The sequence below is a fragment of the Halictus rubicundus genome, chromosome 1, assembly GCF_050948215.1.
Source record: "Halictus rubicundus isolate RS-2024b chromosome 1, iyHalRubi1_principal, whole genome shotgun sequence".
In the NCBI taxonomy this organism is placed as follows: Eukaryota; Metazoa; Arthropoda; class Insecta; order Hymenoptera; family Halictidae; genus Halictus; species Halictus rubicundus.
Genome location: NC_135149.1, coordinates 23,105,156 through 23,125,618, shown reverse-complemented (window position 1 = coordinate 23,125,618; position 20,463 = coordinate 23,105,156). Strand labels below are relative to the sequence as shown.

Genomic DNA, 20,463 nt, shown 5'->3' with positions numbered 1-20,463 from the left:
AGAATAAATCAATGGATCTTATAACCTAGGTAGATATGTACACTGCCATGCCTATACTACGCCTGATACGATTTTTTTTTTTTTTTTTTTTTTTTTTTTTTTTTTTTATTGCTCCTTATGGGAATCCCGCTTGGTACTTCTCGGTGAACCTCACTCGTCTGCCGGAGCGGGTTGTATAACGCGCTGCTGTTTGGTCTGTCGATCTAGCTGAGGCCGTGTGTGTGTTTGCTGTGTTATTTACATGTGTGTCTGTGTTCTGCGCCGGGCTGTTGACGGGAGGTGCAGGATCGGAGGGTATGATTACAACATTGGTGTTTTGCGTTGGGATTTCTTCGGACAAAATGTATGCTGGTTTGAGTCGATCTACTGAAACGGTTACTTGTTTGCCCTTAATATCTAGGACGTATGTCCTTACGTTTCTGCTTATGATTCTGTAAGGCCCGTCGTACGGGTTTTGCAAGATTTTACGCGACGCGTCGTTCCTTAAAAATACATAATCTACCTTATCTAAATCTTTGTACACGAATATCCGCGGAACGCGATGTGGCGTTGCTGCCGTCGGTCCGATGTCCTGGAAGTGCTCTCGTAGGGTTTTAACGAAAAAGGATGTGTCGGTGGACGTTGGTGTTGGCGCTAGGAAACTCCCTGGTAGACGAAGTGTCTCACCATACACCAATTCCGCCGACGTCGTTTTTAAATCGTCTTTCCAGGCAGAGCGAATCCCCATTAGGATGGTCGGAAGGACCTCTGTCCATCGGGCATTTTCATGGCATCGGATCGCGGCCTTCAATTGCCTGTGCAAACGCTCCACCATGCCGTTAGCGGCTGGGTGATAGGCTGTCGTACGCAGGTGAGTCGTACCTGTTGAAGCACAGAGTTCCTTAAACAGGTGCGACTCGAATTGCCTGCCTTGGTCTGTTGTGACTCGCAGGGGAACTCCGAATCTGCAGATCCAGCCTTCATAAAAGGCTCGGGCAACGGTCGCGGCCTCCTGATCGGCAAGAGGAAATGCTTCCGGCCATCGCGTGAATCTGTCGACGCAAGTTAATAAATATCGATACCCCTCGGAGACGGGGAGGGTTACAATGTCGATGTGCACGTGCTCGAACCTTGCCGACGGTACCTGGAATGACCCGGGGGGAGCGGTAACGTGCCTTACAACCTTCGCGCGCTGGCATTGCAAACAATTGCGGGCCCATTCTCTAATATCTGCCTTCATCGATGGCCATACGTAACGCTGTGTCACGATTTTGACCGTTGCGTTAACTCCGGGGTGGGCTAGGTTATGCAGCGCGTTAAAAACTATTCGCCGGAATGGGGGCGTGAGGAAAGGTCGTGCTATCCCGGTAGCTGTATCGCAATAAATAGCTCCCGTCACTCCCGGTACTGCTACTTTTTTAAAACTTAGGCCTGTATCCCCGCGTAGGAAACCTCTCAACTCTACATCGGCGGCCTGGGATACCGCTAGTTTTTCGAAATCAATCCCTTCGTCGATCGCGTCTATCCTGGATAAAGCGTCCGCAACTACGTTATCCCGACCGGAAATGTGTCGAATGTCTGTGGAGAATTGCCCGATGAAGTCTAACTGTCTTATCTGTCTCGGAGTATGTCTGTCTGGTTTACTGTTAAGAGCGAATGTCAGTGGTTTGTGGTCCGTGTAGATGGTAAACGTTCGGCCTTCTAGCATATGCCGGAAATGTTTTATCGATGAATATATGGCTAGTAGTTCTCTGTCGAAAGCGGAATACTTTTGTTCTGTCGGGGATAGTTTTGTTGAAAAGAAGGCTAACGGTTCCCAGTCGTTGCCACAATTCTGATGTAGAGCGGCCCCCACCATAAAATCGGAAGCGTCGCAGGTAAGCGACAGCGGCGCGTTGGGCTGCGGGTGAGCCAGGAGGGTAGCCTGGGCTAAACTATCTTTGCATTTCCGAAACGCGTCGCGAGCCCTGTCCGTCCAAATTACGGGTTTATTGCCTTTGATGTTCTCTGTTAACATCGCGTTCAGGGGGGCTTGGGTCTCGGCCGCCCTGGGTATGAAACGACGGTAGAAGTTTACCATACCCAGGAAACGGCGAAGTTGCTTGGCGGTTTCGGGCCTGGGGAAATTGCTAATCGCGGCTACTTTTTCTAAGGAGGGACGCGATCCTTCTTTGGCAACGGTATAACCGAGGAATTTTACCTCGCTCTGGCCAAACCTACATTTCCCGGGGTTGACTACTACATTATATTTTTCCAGACGTTTAAATAAGTGCTCTAGATGCTGTAAATGCTCGGACTCCGACGAAGATGCAACCAAAATATCATCGATGTAGGCATAACAGAAATCTAGCCCCTGCAATACCTCATCGATGAAACGCTGGAACGTTTGCGCGGCATTGCGGAGACCGAAGGTCATATACGGAAATTCAAAAAGTCCGAATGGGGTTGTGATTGCTGTTTTTTTTATATCTTCCGTCGCGACGGGGATCTGATTGTACGCTCGTACGAGGTCTATTGTAGAGAAAATGGCTTTCCCCCGGATGGATTGTGCGAAATCCTCGATGTGTCGCACCGGGTACCTATCGGGTATGGTTCGAGCATTAAGGGCACGATAATCGCCGCACGGACGCCACGTATCGCTGTCTTTTTTTGGCACTAGGTGTAGTGGCGCCGACCAACTACTCTTTGACGGTCGCGCTATGCCTAATCTTACCATTGCTTCGAATTCTTTCTTGGCGATGGCTAGCCTGTCCGGTGCAAGTCGTCGGGGCCTGCAAGCGACGGATGGTCCTGGTGTCGTGGCGATGTGATGTCGCGTGTCGTGCTGGACTTCTCCAGGTGTCCCTCGCGGCTTGGTGATGGCGGGGAAGCGGGCCAGCAGCGCGTGGAAAACGGTGTTTCCCTGCATCGCTTTTACCGATGCGATTTCTTCACGTACTGCCGCTCCCTTCGTGCTCAGGGTGGTCGTTTGGTCGATCAGCTGCTGATTCCGGACGTCCACCAGGAGGCCGAAATGCGCCAGGAAGTCAGCCCCGATGATTGGCTTTGAGACGTCGGCGATCACGAACTGCCAGGTGAACTCCCGACGAAGGCCCAGGTTCAGCGTCAACGTAGTCGTCCCGTACGTGGGGATTGGCGTACCATTTGCCGCAGAGAGCTCGTATCCAAAGTTCGAGCATGCGCCGCGGATCAAAGATTTTGGATAGACGCAGAGGTCAGCTCCCGTGTCGACCAGGAACTGCGTCTTCGTCTGCCGATCCAAGATGAACAGACGGCGAAACGTCGGGCCATGGTCGTTAGCCGTCATTACCGACTGCCCCTGGCGTTTCCCTGGAAGCTGCATGGCTCACTACAACGCTGCGCGTTCGCCCCATACGTGGTATGGTACCAGCATACTCCGTTCGGCGCGTGTTGTCTCCTTGGCGAACGGCCCCGGGAGGAGCTTCGTGGGCGTCGGTGGTCGTAGTACCTCCGGGTCGGCTGATTCCGGGATGAGCGTATTTCCGCGATCTGCTGCTGCATTTCTTCCGTCTTCTCTTGCAAAGAGATGAGGAGCCGCATCATCCGCTCGGACAGCGCTTCGGCCGGTAACGGTGAAACTGCTGCTTGGGTAGACGTCGCCGCTGGTCCGGAGTACGTTGCTTCGGCGATGGCTGGGCGGCTGGGGTGTGTTTCCAGGATGGCATCCGCCAATTCGGCAACCTTGTCTAGCGGGGTCTCTTTCTGGGTTGCCAGGATGGCCTGTGTGCTTGCGGGTAGGCGGCCAAGCCACAGGGTCCGCAGGAGCGTTTCCGTGAGGCAACTGCCTCCGAGGCTACGCAGGTGCCGTAAAAATTGCGACGGCTTCCGATCTCCGAGCTCTTCCCGCTCCAGGAGTTGTTGCGTCTTTTGCTCCTGAGAGATGCTCAATCGGCGGATTAATTCGCTTTTGAGTGTGTCGTACGCGCCCGCCGCATACGGGGCCAGCAATACGTCGCGGACCTCCGCCCTGCATCGCGGGCCAAGTGCACTCGTCACGTAATTAATTTTTGCCACCTCAGCCACGATTCCAGACGCGGCAAAAATCCGTTCCACGATACAGAACCACAACTCGGGGTCCTGTGGGTCGAATTCCGGAACGCGCACCGCCACACGCTCGTTGACACTGTCGGTCGCCATCGTGTGTAACAAAAGTCAAGCTTGGGTTTATGTATCGCACTAACACACTCGCGCACTAATACGGTATCTTCGCGTCGCGATCACGTCGGGGTCACCAATTGAAGTGGATAGGATGTAGGCGGAACAGGATACCGTGGAAATCTATCCACTTTCAGGTTGAGACGTAGACTTTTATTCGGAGCTCGCGGAATATACAAAATTCGAACGCGGACTAGCGAGGCGCGAGGGAGTGAGATCGTATACGACGACTGCCACGACTCGGTCGCAGCAAGAGGCGAAAAGTGAGGCCCTCCGACGCCTACGGAGGGCTTTTTATTTTGTCCACTAACAAAGGACAACGAGTCCCATGGAGGGGAGACGAAGGTCGTCCCCGGAAAACTTTGCCAGATGCGGAAACGTCCGCGGGAAGTTTCTCGGCTGCACGGGGCCATTTACCGGCAAGACGATATCGGGCCAGGCGAGTCTGGTTGCCAGATGTACGGCAGACCCATCCTCGTCTGGCTCGTAATGGGCCTAGGTAAAGACCCTCGGGGTAATTCCGGTCATATAACCGAACCGGGTTTTTCCGGGGACGTGGTAGCCGTCGAGTCGCTACACTTCCAATTTTTTGGATTTATCGTTGTACCAATAAAGTAATCAACTTCTACAGCTAATAATATAGAAGAAAAAAGATTGAAATATTAGTCATTTTTTCTGATTTGCGCGAGATTTCGCCCGTTATGTTTCTTGAGGGACTTCAGCAACAAATGGCGTCCCTCCTCCGGCTTCCTCTAATTTTCCTGAGCTTCTTTCGAGTCACCCGGTGCATCGACAGATGTATTCCCGGTCTCATCTAAGGAGAATATATAAGGGATATTGCGGGGGCGGCAAGAATGAATCGCGAAATTATGCGACGTACACGCGGCGAGCTTTTTCATCGGGGGTAGGAAGCAGTGTGCGCGGCACAAAGCAAACCGAGATAGTGTGTGTATACGTGTACGTATATGTGTGAAGGGGGTGGAGGGGTGTGCAGCATCCAACGGCGTTTCTCGATACACCGTGAGATACGTATGAAATATTCATAGAATTGCGCGAGTCACCCCTTTCGTTACAGCGAATCGCGAGACCCGGCGTTTGAAGGGGGCGGACGCCGCAGCTATAGGCAATCTTGTTTTCGCGGGGGATGCAAATTACGCTGGATGCACCCCCTGTCCAAAATCCAGTTTCAGATAAATTCTTGAAATCCGTTGGCGCGCGCTCTGCCGCAAACAACGCGGACAAATACGCTGATCGAAATAAAATCGGCACGGCGTCGTTCAATATGTCGCGCGGCGCTTGATTTGTGCTCGCCGGGGGAGATTACCTGCGATGGAGCACCGTTGGACAGCAATTTCGAGAGTGATTCTTTCGGGACGGTGCCGCGAATTTATTATTAGGTCGTTCAGAAAAATCTGCGGATTGCTCACACAATCCGGGAGAAACAAATAGCACACCTTACATTTTTTAAAAGTTTTATAGCAGAAACTGGTAAACATACATTTTTCATGTCAATTTTACTTTTGGGCATGGCTGCCTGTATAATGTGCTCAGTATAATCCACAACATTCACTTTGAAAATTCTAGGAATGCATATGTAAAATTTTTCAATTTTAAAGAATAAATGCAGCAGATGTCAGCTGTGCTTAATGTTTGCTTAATATAATTGCTTAAATAATGTTTGTTTAACACGTTGACTGCCATGTCATCCATATATACGTGACAGAATTATTTTTCCACATTTAAGGATGAATTTTTACGCTATTACATCCACTGTACCGAATTTGGTTGAAATCTCGAAAATGCAAGAAGGTCGAAGGATTACTCAGTATCATTAAAAAAATAGTGTTATTATAACTTTTCTATACTTACTTTATTAAGTAAAATCACTAAACTGCGGATTTTCTTATAGAATAAAAAATGTCGGAGTAAATTGTAGGAAACGAAAATTATTTTAGTAAGTCGAAAATAGTGTAACAGCGTTGGTAAATCTTTCCGAATATTTTCACAGATTTATACATCACCTATTCATATTTTTTATGACAAATGCATGAAATTCATACATTTAGTTAAATCACTTTGATTTTATGGAATTTTTAAGGTTGTTGGTTTGGGAGTCTGTGTAAAGTATTCTTCAGTTTTTGTTTAATGATATAATACAAATGACGTGTCTGCTTATTCCATCCGTTTATTTGACGATATAAAAGGTTTCATGATGACGTTTCCGCTTTTAATTCCTTCACAAATGTTATAGCATGATATTATGGTTTACATTGTTGAAAAATGAACAAACCGCCGAATTGAAAATGTCAACAGTTTTAATAAGCTGCCTGCGAATTTTATGCATTTATGACAAAAATGAACGAAACGCGAAACGGTAGAAAGATTAAAGCGATTTAAAAATATTGATATATTGTCAACAACTTATTCGAACGATTAAAAGAAGAAATTAATTTCTGTTTCATGTATTGTTATTATTTTCAGTATGATATTCAGTATTTCGTTATTAACCCTGAAGTGCACTATTGGGATCGATTAGGTCCCACTGAAATTTATGCTAATAATTCTATAACGTATAGCAATTAATAATACAACTATCCGTGCATGTTGATGAAATTTTACTACCTCGCTACGTTTCCATTAATTTCGATAGGGAAGAATATTAAATATCAAATGTAATTGAATCATTGCATTTGTACAGTACATTTTGAAGGTCCATTTAGGAGTTCGAGTGTAACATTTTTATTTTGCATATAAATCCGCCGCAAGTCTACCCGTAAATTACTCTTGGCAAGAAGCGTTTTGTGCCAAACTCGGTGTCGCACAAAACAAAAGCATTTGTCTCCATTCACCTATTTCAAAAATCTATTTCTCCCCGTACCTGTAAACACTATAAGCGGAGGGGCGGACGACGTCACGAGACCATAATATATGACAGAACTCGGTGACCCCGTCGAATAAATGCGGACCGTCTCTCGCTGCACAATGAGCGTTTTTCTGACGGTAATCTCGGGAGGGAACGAGTCCCCGGGATTTCTTCGCGAACGGAAAAAATCCTGCGCGCGGCTTTTGTTGTAGAATCTCGCGCGAACACCAGCTGACGCGTGTAATTACACGCGGCCCGATCGAACGCCGCGCGCTCACCTAAAACGTTTTGCACTGTTCGCTGAAACGTGTGCCCGACGGGAAATCGCGATAAGATGGAAATCCCTCCGTGGAATTTTTGTCCCGCCATTCTATCGCGCTCCGGGACAGATAAAATCCTGATAAAGAATTTCTATTTGTCCTCTAATTCGATTAGACGCGAGCCATTGATTCCCGACGACGTTACTTCACTATTCGTTTTATCCACTCGCCTAATTCTCTCACCTTACTCGATTATTCTACTGTATCCCCTGGATTGCTAATTTTATTTATTGTCTAGGTCCACGAAGCACTGACCATCTCGCACTAATTCTCTTTGAATTTCGTCAAATTTTTGGGAACTTTTAACGTACAGTGCATCCAAAAAGTATTTGAACATTATAATTCCCACTCTCGAAAATAGAGAATTTTGATTTTTATAACTATGTGCCTCCACTTTGTAAGATCTGAACATATTATACGTTAACAACCGTAACGAGATGCTAAAACTGTAAAAGTATAAACTTAGCATCTCATAACTTCTACAACAAAAGTTTTTGGATTTTTTAAAATTCGGTTTCGAAGCTAAAAATTCTGAAAAAATTCATAGATGTGCATTCTAATCGCTAAACTATGCCTGATTTTTTTCAGAATTTTCAATTGAAGAGGATAAACCTGATTTTCTTTGTCACCCCATTACTACCACCCATGTCGACAGTTGACACAAAGTATTTTCTTTGGATAAGCTATCGAATGGCCTATTCCAAATTCAATTTGATTTGGGGGTACCTTTGTCTTCCTTATTCGTCTACACCCTTTGTGGTGGATCCAGTCACCAGAAAGATGTTTTCAAGGTTTTTACAGATGTTTGAGCTTGTAGCATTTTCGAGTTCATTGAAACATCGTTCAACAAAATTTTGTCATCGAGCCTCAACAAATCACAACTGTCCACAGTCCTTCGAGCATCAGAATGCATACCGTTCAAAATTATTCAAAATTCACCCAGTAGCCAGACCAGTATAAACGGAGAGTGCCAAACACACTCAGCGTCGAGACTCAGTCACCTCTCCATCATTTCCTCTTCCTTCCTGCGCTCTTCGCAGCCGGTGCGCAGCGAGGCTTGCCATAAATACACAAAATCCGCCGTCCAGATACCGGTTATCCTTACAAACGGTCTGCACCCCTGCGTGGCTGCTCGAAGGCTCGATAAATCAACTACCACGGGTTGGTCCTTAACGCTCGAACAGAGACAGACCCGCTCGAGCCGCGGTTATTATTGTATCTGTGATCGTCGAGTACATCTGACGGCGGCGCACCCCGTCGACGACGGTGATACATGCAGGTGTTGATCCCATTTCCGGCTGTGAGACCGGTTAACGCCGCCACACGTGAGTCACGTGCGTTTGATTTACTACCCCCACCCCCGCATCGGCCATCCCCATAGCTTTGTATGCCGTGACTTTGCGGCCTACAGCAGCGATTCTGTTAAATCATATCCGTTCACATTGTGTGCTACCAAAAAATATTAATAGTTGGCTTGTAGGAACCTCCACGAGAGGACCAATTAATATAAAATTAATGAACCTCTCAAAAGTCCTCGAAGGGGTATCCGTATTTTCGCGGACAAATATTTAGCAATTTTTTTTCAGAAAAACTATTAAACCTATTGCATTGGGATTTTGCACACATATTCACTGGTATTTGAAGCACACGTGCGATTTTTTTCAAGTAAAAATAATCAAAACTGCATGAGCTATATATTTTTTTATAGTGTATGATTTGATAAAATATAGGTCGACCTATTTTGAAGAACTATTTTAGAAAAGCATATGTGTGCTATTGTAAATGTACCGAGTAGTATCATAAATTGTTACGATGCAGAGAGAAGGATCTTTCGCAGTAAACAAACACAAAAACGCTGAATTCATATTGAAGTATTGCTGGACTATAATTGTGTATGCAAAGTTTATGACCATTATTTAGCATTGCCGCACCTGTGGTGTACATCGTACCGACCCTGTAATCATGTTATCTGACGTGGCCGACCCGCAGAATGTCTCGCTCTGATCACGCGGTCGCTATTAAACAATACCGCTGATGACGCGTTTGTTATCGCGTAGAATTTACTTACGGGATACGCGCACGCGCAAGCATGGTGTCTTTGCCGTGATTATTGCCTCTCGCGTGTTCAGATCCGCCACGTGTTTGCACTGACCGTCCTGTAATTTCGTTTAGGTCGGCGCGATTGGTTCTCTGTGTACACACACTCCCCTCCCACGAATGTCAACTTTCTCGGAATGATTCGATAAGGAACGGAACTGTCGGTAGAAATCATTCCTATCGAAAGCAGGAAAAGTATTGATGATTAACATTCTGACGAAAAACTTGAAAATTTCATTTCTCTATTTTGTTTATTAATATGTCACTAGTATTTGACATCACATAAAAAATTAACCCCTTGCATTATAATTTATTTTACGGTTAATGTAAACTCGCATAACTTTTGAACAAGTGAATTCCTCGGCTTAGAACTTCGATTTCTGGCATTTTCTCGTCAAGATGTACAGGATTATATAATAAAAAATTAACAATTTCTGGGTTGCCAAGGTGAAGTTTAACCGTGTCTTGCTGTAAATGAATAAAAGTTCCTTCAGGTTCTGAATTATTTAAAACAACCCACGACCACTAACGAAACATAATTGATTACAAAATATAAGATGGAACAGAAAGATGAGTGCAGATGAAAATGAATTTAAATAATCCATGAACAGTAACGAAAAGTGAAATAATATTTTCCCAGAAAATATTAGAAACTGAAGAGACGTGTGGAGAAAAAATGTTGGTCGGACACGAGTTGAAATATTGAGGTCGAAATAGAGTTCACAATGTAACAATTAAACTTCGAAATAGTGGTTCCACTTGAAGAATAGTTCTGGTAGAAGTATTTCTGGCCAAGGGACCACACAGAAAGACGTAATAGAAAAAAATCGTGGCTGTCCACGAGACCGTATTATCTTGGTTCTTTTACTCACATCTTATTGCGGTAGGAAGCGAGTAGTCTCTAGGAACACATCATCCTGTTCGGTAAAGGTAATCGCCGAGAACTCGTTTCGCGGAACACTCGACACAATTTCACTTCCACTTCGCCCCGCGCTTGTAATAAATTATACTACCGCGAAACTATGCTCCAAGTTTTTCCGTTAATTCCGTCCGCCTCGAGGAAAACGGTGCAGGATAAAATCGATAAGAGTCTGTATAGCCTCCGGAGGTATTCGGCGAATTCTGTATACAGTATACTATACTATACTATCAGAAGCAATAATTTCAGTAACAACTTTGAGCGCCACATCGGTCACGAACTTGAAAATCAATTTTTACTACAAACTTAATTCGTGAATTTATTTGTGAAATAATTAGTGAAATAATATGTGTGTCTGTATTTAATTTTTAAATATAACAATATTATTATATCACTTCTCGACTTATTAAAATTATTGACAGAACAAATTCAATTTCATCGATATCCTGGTTTACACAACTGACTAATAAGATTAAATTGTGATTTTATTAGGATCGACAAAGTGATTGTTAGAAAAATCATTGTTACGATAAACTTTTTTCTTTTCCTATTCTCGTGTTAAATTGTTTTGATTTTGTGCGAGTTTAATGGGCGCCGGTGTGGCACTGAAAGTGTTAATTAATGTTATAAATTTTTGGTGAATAAGTTTCAAAAGGAAACAGGATTTTTATTATCCATAGACTCGGAAACTTTGGAAACGAACGAGGGATTCCTTCAATCAGCAAATTGAAACGATATTTAAATTCGAATTTCGCATTTGCATTGCACTCTGCGTTAATTAAACTCTCATGTGCACTCTTTCGAGCGAAAGGCGCTGTGTAATCAGAAGCACGTCGGCAAATTCATTTTATTATTCGAACATTGTAATTATTGTGCTGGACTTGACGTGTTTGAAAGGGTATAAAAAGCATTTCACGCTGAATAATCAAGCAATTAGTCAGATATTACAATTGATACGATTTTTTAATTTTATTAACACTAGGTTTACAAAGCACCAAATGTGACTATTTTATATTACTAAAATTTATAAAAATAAGAATATATCTATCCAAATTTGTAATAATTTTGTAATAAAATATACCCAAAGAAATGAATTTGTTTAATAATTCTTCATGGATCTTTACAATCTTAATAACCGTAAATTAAAAATATTGGAATTTTATACTGTATTTTCTTTAGCTTTCTGTGTTCAATATTTTTATTTTAAATTCATTTTGTTACTATTTATATTTTTGTAAACGACTAGAAGGACATCTCTACTTCTCTATATTTAACATTTTTATTTTGGATTCATTTGGTCATTGTCAATATTTTTATAAGTTACTAGAAGGACACCTCCTCCACTTGGCTATATTTAACATTTTTATTGACGAGTAAATTGGTTACTGTTAATATTTTTATAAGAAGCGACTACGAGGACATGGCCAAATATAGTGACAGTGATTCAAAAATAACACACTGACTGTGTCAGAGAGAATCTACCTACGAGCTAATCTTATCTAGTACGCGAAAAACATTACAGCCTAATCATGCCTGACAATCGCTTCGTTATTTTTGCACGATAACGAAAAATTTGTGATAAGACAATTTCACAACTATCAAGAAATTATATAAAAAATTCTATGGTATTAAGTGCACATGTTGTAATAAAAATGAATGCAGTAAAATACCTTCATAATATCATAAAATAAAATTTACGAACTTCATAACACTACTTGAACAAATAATGAAATTTATAGTCCAAAAGCATATTTTGCTTATTTTAACAATTTTTATAGTCTAAACATATATTGCCTATTTTGCAAACCACAAGCATTCTAAAAGCAGCATACACTTACAATTACTTAAAAATTAAATGTCAAACTTAACAAAATGATTAATTACATGATTGTATATCTGATTGCAATTACAAATACTATAACAATACTATAATCGTAATTACAGGCTCTAAAATCAATTATACAACCCAAACGAAAACTTTCTAAATAAAAATATTAAATACAAAGAAATAATGTATTATAAACCTCGTTTAAAATATCAAAATATTATTATTCCTATCGATCGATTCTTCTGTCAAATGGACGATTCGGTAACATGCTTCAAAATTAACAAATCCTGCAAACATAAATAATCAACTAAAACAACGAAGAAAAAGTAAATACAAGAATTTAATATGAATTTCATATACATAAATGTAATCGATGAAAGAAGAAAACAACGTTTCGAAGAATTTAATAGGAATGACTGCCGTGTTTACCTGCACTGTTTTGACTCGAGTAGTCGGCTGACCCGAGTTTCGCACGAACCGTGTCAGCGAACTGTTGTTTTAACAAAACTACGCGGCACTGTGTATAAAAATACCGTTTATTTTGAGAGCAAACGGCAGTTCGTTGATCCAGCAACGATCACAACGATTCAGGAGTGACGATTCCACGTAATACCAATGAAAATCATCGAAAAAGATGCTTCGGCCATTGACGACACGTGTCACTGACCAGGACTCGCGGTCGACTGCCGCGGTATACCAACACGTGTTCGACGATGCGTCACAGTGCGTGACTGTGTGTCGAAGGCAGCTGTGCGTCTCTCGAGACGTTAACCTTCATCACGTACACAAGAAGCCACGATATATTATCCTCGCAAAAACTGTGTTATTATGAGCCTTGATCCTTTGCACTCGGGCGCTTGTTTACTAGGAACTGCGATAACTGCTACGAACCGTTCATGTACACGGTGAGTCAAGTGAATTGTATTAATAACTGTTTTCTCAGAACATATAATGAATGTATTGACTTTACTATTTTTATTAACTGGTTCAAAGGAGACAGTCTTTTAGCATTATTTATTGATGCGCTATTCGTCCTTTTGTACTTTGGCGGACTTTGATATTATTTTAGTAGAATATTTAGTAGTATTCCAGTTGAAAATATTTTCATGCAGTATCTTTTTACCATTTTTGATTCGTAAACATTTCCGTAGATTTTACTGCACAATAATAAGTTTGGGAAACAAATGACAACAAAAATATTATTCCAGTTCATTTGAAAAAATCTATTGTTATTCGCTGCTTTACATAATGTGGTCTGCAAAATATGTGGATTTATTACATTGTTATGGTCGTATTAAAATTTATTTTCATCGTTTTATTTCCAGCGGTTGCACAATCACGTGGATCATTGTCAATTTGATAGACAATAGATTGCAACAAAAAGAAAAAAAGAATGATAAATTAGCGTAATCAGATGATCATGAGAATGGGTAGTCTGTATAGAGGTTGAAGAAGAAAGTCAACGTCGTTTGATTTGGCATTGATGGTGTTTGAGAGACAAGGAGTAAGGGGGGGGGGGAGAGAGAGAGAGAGAGTATTGAGGGCAGTGATAGTAATTGTGACTGTAGAGTGACAAAGATGCATAGTTCTCGCGAGAATGCTGCGCTTGGGAATGGAAAGGAAGGCAATGGTAGGTCAGGAGGCATGCGCGAACCTAACACACGAATTTCCAGAAAATTATATTTCCAAAAAAATATAGAATATATTGTTGACTTTAAATGAGATTTAACTGACACCTACAGACATAGTTTTATCTTTAAAATTGCCATGATAATAGTTAAAACAGGATTGCATGATATATAATAAACTGAAAAGTAATGAACACTTTGACAACAAAAACATTCGTTCAAAAAAACAACTAGACCGGAATAATTTGTCAGTCGTTTTATTAACGAACGACGATGTTATTTTCTGTGTTTCCTTCATCTTCCATTTTATTCATTATTCTGAGTATTCTTAAGATAAAATAATTCATTTGAGGATGTAAATGGACGTTCAGACATCAGCTGGACTAAAAGGAGAATTTCAGTAATGGAAAGAGCTGTGTCAAATTAAAGTATAAAGCTGGTAAAGATGTTGCTTGATAATGCAATTGAAAGATGTAAGATAAATTGATTTGATATTTCCTTCGCCAGAATAACAAATCTTCTCAGAAGATGGATAAAAGTAAAAATAATGTGTAATGCACAGTGAAGGGAGGGTTTGTACATCAATCGTGAGAACCAAGAAAAGAAACAAACCTAAATTCGTGAAAAGTCCGCAGATTTTATGAATTTATGGTAAAAATGAGTAAATATATTAAAAGAGTGTTAACTAATTTAAAGAAAAAGACAAATTATTAACGTTGAGCACGGCAATGGGTCGCCAGAGACCCACAAGCGTGTAACAGAAAAGTACATCGAGTGATTGGTGTACTCCTATGCCTCCTGTGCGATTGGAATCAAGAGGCACGAAACAGTTGAACGCATTAACGCCGAATTTCAGAGGCGACGCATGCAAACTAATTTAATTGCCTCTGGTTGATCGAAGCTGCGGACAATTAATTAGCAATGTGCCAGACAATTCGCGAGGAAATCCGACAGGTGGACACTGATGGCCCCTGGTTACTGATTAGGTCTTCTGAACGCGACAGGTGGTCGAAATTTCACCCTTGAGACGTTTCTGCGATCATGCAATCATCTCCCATCATTAATATTATTTTACAGCTTTTTGTACTGATCAACATACGTCGACATCTGTATATTATGCAAGTTATGCTAAAAGTGACATAATAGGATTTACTTCTGGAAATTCTGTAAAGTAAAGTTAATAACAATAAAACAAAATTATTATGCGTACCAATAAATACAATTCACAATTTAGTGACAAATTTAGTATCAGGTATTGTCAGTGATAATAATTTATCACTATCGCATATATTCAGTACGGTTTTATATTTGTCTATGAGTTTTATCAGTTGGCCATTGTTTGAATTTTCTTAAAAATTCAAGTTTATTGCATGTCTTTACTAAACTTTATACACAGGTTTTTCCGAGGTTTCCTGTGCATTTTAAATTAAGCAGTCTACAAATAATTATTTAATTTAGATGTAATTGTTTAGTGTGGTCTCACAGTGTTCCCAATTTTCCTGAGAAAACAATCAATTTGTATTTGCTAATTCTGTAGGAATCAACAGATACCCTTTTTGAAACCGTAGCCCTTTCACAGTTCGCTTTGAGAGTCCGCTTAAAGCCTAAAGCGAACAATTGGTCTCTCGTTCGGTCGACTATTCGCCACTAATAACAGAGACACGTAGGATATTTTTTTCGAGCGAGAATAAAAAGAAAACGAAAGCGGCACGCGTCAATCAGGGAAATCGAGCACGCGATTTCTCGATGAATTTAAATTTCAAAAGGCGCCCTTCGCTTCTTGTTGCTTCGGTAGGTACTTCCATTCTGGCGCGTTCAAAATAGCATACAGCCACGCGCGTGCGCATACACACACGTACACACAGTCTGGAAGTTCACGCAGCAAGTCTCGAAACGTCGTGTATGCATAAAACATGTTGCTTCGACCCCCTTCAAGAGTTCCTCTTACGTGCCGCAAGATGATACGCGTGCTGTACATTTTGTTATACGAATACACCCTTAAGTATTGTTATTCGGTCCTGCAATGGTTACAAAAGGTGAACTGTGGCTTTCCGCGGAAAGAAACGTCGGTGTAATACGAAGACGTGGAAAAGCCCCGGGGAAAAGAATTTTTCAAGTTGCAAACCTTTGTGCGGCCGGTTGTTCAATGGACTGGAAACATTCTCCAACAAGATCCCCTTATTCTTTTTATCTTGCATGTGTAATAACGTATTCGATAGAACGGAAAATCATTGTTCGTTGCACAGAGCCGAGGAAAATTGTCTATTATACGCTCACAAGGAAAATTGTACGTTGGAACGATGAGAAAAGTTGTACATTGCAGAGGTTAATTAATTTTGTCCGCTCAGCAACGTGCATCTCGTGGTCAGAATTATATTTTTCAATATAGAAAAATAATAATTGTCCAATTCAGAGTAGGTTAGATTAGATATAACTGATTAGATATATCCTACTTGAGTACAGAATAATCATTTACAGAAGACTGGCTCTCCGAAGTGAAACTATGTATTCTTAACCGGGGCGAAACAATCTCCCTAATCTACAATTACCGTTCCGAACCGGCTTGAAACACGTCGTACTAAACCGAAGAGGATTATTATCTCTAATCCGGGAAGTAAAATACTCGCTCTAAACCGAGTCAGATCAAATCGTAATAAACTCGCCATAAATCTTAGCGGGATCGCTATCAAACACGAACTAAAACCTTCGTCTCTAATCGAGGCGAATCGATCTCTCAAACCGAGTCGGAATTGTTTCACTAAACCAAGGCCTAATCCCCTAATCAATCTGAAACCGTCCTGAACCAAGGTTCATCTCAATGAATCAAATTCAAAAGAGGTAATCAAACAGGAGTCAAAATCTCCGAACCAATGCAAGATCATGGTCCTCGTATCCAACATTGTTTCGCTAAACCGGGGTATAGTCCTTGACCCTGATTAATCGAAAATCATCCTAAACCAAATCACAGCTAAGAAACAATTTCAGAATAGGTAATCAAACAGGAATCAAAATCTCCAAACCAATGTAAGATCACGATCCTCGTATCCAACATTGTTGCGTTAAACCGGGGTACAATCTTCACTTCTAATAACTCTAAAATTGTCCGAAACCGACGGCCATCTCAATGAAACAAATTCAAAACATAAAATCCAACAGAAATCAAAATCTCCGAACCAATGTATGATTATGGTCCTCGTATCCAACATTGTTGCGTTAAACCGGGGCAGATTCCTCACCCCTAATCGGTCTAAAATCGTCCCGGACCGCCGCTCGTCTCGAAGAATCAAATTCTAAAGATAAACTCAACGAGGAATCGAAATCTCCGAACCAATACAAGATCATGGTCCTCGTATCTAACATTGTTGCGTTAAACCGGGGCAGATTCCTCACCCCTAATCGGTCTAAAATCGTCCCGGACCGCCGCTCGTCTCGAAGAATCAAATTCTAAAGATAAACTCAACGAGGAATCGAAATCTCCGAACCAATACAAGATCATGGTCCTGGTATCCAACATTGTTGCGCTAAACCGGGGCAGATTCCTCACCCCTAACAGGTCTAAAATCGTCCCGGACCGCCGCTCGTCTCGAAGAATCAAATTCTAAAGATAAACTCAACGAGGAATCGAAATCTCCGAACCAATACAAGATCATGGTCCTGGTATCCAACATTGTTGCGCTAAACCGGGGCAGATTCCTCACCCCTAACAGGTCTAAAATCGTCCCGGACCGCCGCTCGTCTCGAAGAATCAAATTCTAAAGATAAACTCAACGAGGAATCGAAATCTCCGAACCAGTGTAAGATCACGATCCCCGTATCCAACATTGTTGCTCTAAACCGCGGTACAAGCGTATTCCCCTAAAATCAGAGTAAAATCCCGGCCGTGAAGCGAGGCGGTACCGTTACCCTAAATCGCGGTAGAACCCATTCTCCGGCCACTAACCAAGATTTATCGGTCCTCCTAAACCGAGGTACAAGCGTCGCCAAACCGGGGGTGTAGAACTATTCTAATCCGGGGTGGAAATTGATCCCCGGGTGCAAAGGTGAAATCGATCACCCGAACCAATCCCCGAAACAGAGGCGAAATCGATATCGTGCTTGCCAGCCATTATGAAATCGATGGCCCCGGAGGTAAGGTAGCGAATCTGCGGGCCACTCGTTCGAAGTCTGCAGATAGAGAGAGCCGCCTTTGACAATGGCAGCTTTGTAACATTGTTCCGAGCCGGCATTGCGCGGTAATGGTGAACAGGGGGGTGGGGGTGGAGAGCAGTTGTTTCGCGAGCAATATTATTGTCCGGTCGCTGTTATCGAACGACCGATTTGCATGTCGCAATGTTAGGTCCGAGCGCATTCATACGGGCGCGTTTAGCGCAGCCGAGCCCGTACGCGAGACTTATTTATACCGAATGCAAATTGATGTGTGCACACACACACACACACACACGCACACACAGGACATCGGGGACGCACTATTCTCACACGCGTCCCTCTCTGACATGGCTGATTGGCAGCCGATGCGTACCACCGCGATTCCGAGGGCCAATCGACCGCTGAAAATCCACGACGATTACCAGTATCTGCCTAAATACCTTGATAATCGATCACGATCGACCGACGCTACGTCTGCATACGTCCCTGTAACTAGTTGTGCGATGAATTTCGACGTTTGCTCAGCACTAGAGAATCAGTTGAGTCACGTCTCGCGTGGTCATTGTGCGCAAACGAATGATTAAATAAATATATTTAGGAGGAAATGTATTACAGGGTGTTCGACTACAGGTGGGAGAAAATTTAAGGGGTGATTCTCCAAGACAATATAAGACGTAAATGAAGAGTAAAAATATTGCGATTTCGGCTTCATTTTCTAGTTATTATCGATTCAAAATCCGCCTAACATGCGGCAACCCGACCAACAGAGGTGTACGTTGCTTACGTCATAGAGGCGCGCGACAGTCACGTGTCAAGTGACAGATACCCCTCGTGCCTCGCAAGAAGTCATCTGGCAAGAATTCGGTGTGTAAGGGTCATGTTATACTAGGCAGCTCAGACTCTGTGAGTGTACAAACGCTAGATACAAAAAAACAGGGTAAACAAATTCTGTCGGCAGAATTTGGTTACCTTGTTTTTGTATCTAGCGTTTATAGACCCTCTGAGCTGCCAGTATAATCTGACCCTAAACAGTCCGATTGGATCATTCCACACACATTTTCGGTTCTAGCTGAATTATTGGCTAAGGTGTGTGACGTCAATGACTAACCATTGGGCGCGAGCGAGGACTCCCTTTGATACGTGATTGTCGCGCGCCTTTATGACGTAAGCAACGTACATCTCTGTTGGCCGGGTTGCCGCATTTCAGGCGGATTTTTAATTGATGTTGGAATGTGAGCTTTTCATACTCTGTGCCGTGACAATAGCCAATGAGAAGGCGCCCACCGATTTCATTAATCGGTGTGCTCTCTTCGTTACTTTTTTGTTTTTGCGATGCCACCGATGTTTCAGTTTAAACTCTGAACAGGCAACGTAGCGAACAGGTAGCGACACGACGTGTTGCTACTCTATTTAACATTTTTTTTTTGTGTAAAGCGGAAAATAAACCACATTATTAAAATATAAACGCGTTATTCTCCATAATTGATAATAACTAAAGAATGAAGCCGAGATCGCAATTTTTTCATTCTTCATTTTCGTCTCATATTGACTGGGTGAACCACCCCTTAAATTTTCTCCCACCTGTAGTCGAACACCCTGTATAATACGAACCGCACACAATCCAAAGAAATTCAATCTCGTCATTTTTATAAGACAACATGTATTAGTCACTTTAAGTAATAACATCACATAAGTAATGACCTAATAAAACTTTCATGAAAGTATTTTGCAATTTCATCGCTTCAACATTGTCGTATGATCGAACATTTTCGTTTAAATTGGGTAAGAGTGTCACGCGAGTGATGAGTGTATCGAGAGACAGTTTATCGAACAAATTGTGAAGAATTGTGTGTCCCATATCCCGGATGGTTATCGACAGAACAATCGACCAAGACATTTTTCACAGCAATCGCGAGCACGTGTCAGCCCCCGATGTAGTCAAGACCGATTGATTCGGTTATAAATAATTTATGGAGATTCCTTACAAATGTTCTGGCAACCGTTTAAACAGGTATATAGCTCATTCACCGTACCAAACCCGGCTCGCAATGATTTATCTGCAGTTTACCGTGATGGATGGATGGCTTGTCAAACTTTACCACCATCGAATAGATGAACAGCGACGAGATTTCGGATTATCGAGCCAAATTAGAAAAGATGGACCATATATCTTGAGCTTTCGATGTGCTCTGTGATCTGATTCGTGTGACCACTGTGTCACGGTGTCTGTAGCGGATGAATGATTAAACTGTTTGCATCCTTTAAAAGAATATTAACGCGTCGATTGACGCATCAGAAGACAAACCAAGTGAGAACAACTTATTTAATATTGTAAAAGTGGACCAGAATAAATTTATTGCACCAGTTACTTTTGTAATATTCTTGTAGATCACAACTAGTTTGCAGATGTTCATTTTCAGTGGCAATGTGGATCCAAAGTAAATTAAAATTGTACTAAATTCTACCGAATTATATAATTTAATATTTTTTTAAAATGTTTATAATCC

General features: G+C 42.1%; 1 protein-coding gene and 1 long non-coding RNA gene across 7 annotated transcripts in view; one reads left to right on the top strand and one right to left on the bottom strand.

Annotated features, from left to right (window-relative positions):
* The window catches only part of Rho-5 (rhomboid-5), a 365,864-nt gene that overhangs the window by 140,464 nt on the left and 204,937 nt on the right, over nucleotides 1–20,463 (bottom strand). The window lies entirely within an intron of this gene.
* On the top strand, nucleotides 12,993–13,812 carry LOC143358004 (uncharacterized). The gene is made up of 2 exons (XR_013082915.1): nucleotides 12,993–13,087; nucleotides 13,508–13,812. It is a non-coding gene; the product is annotated as an uncharacterized LOC143358004 (long non-coding RNA).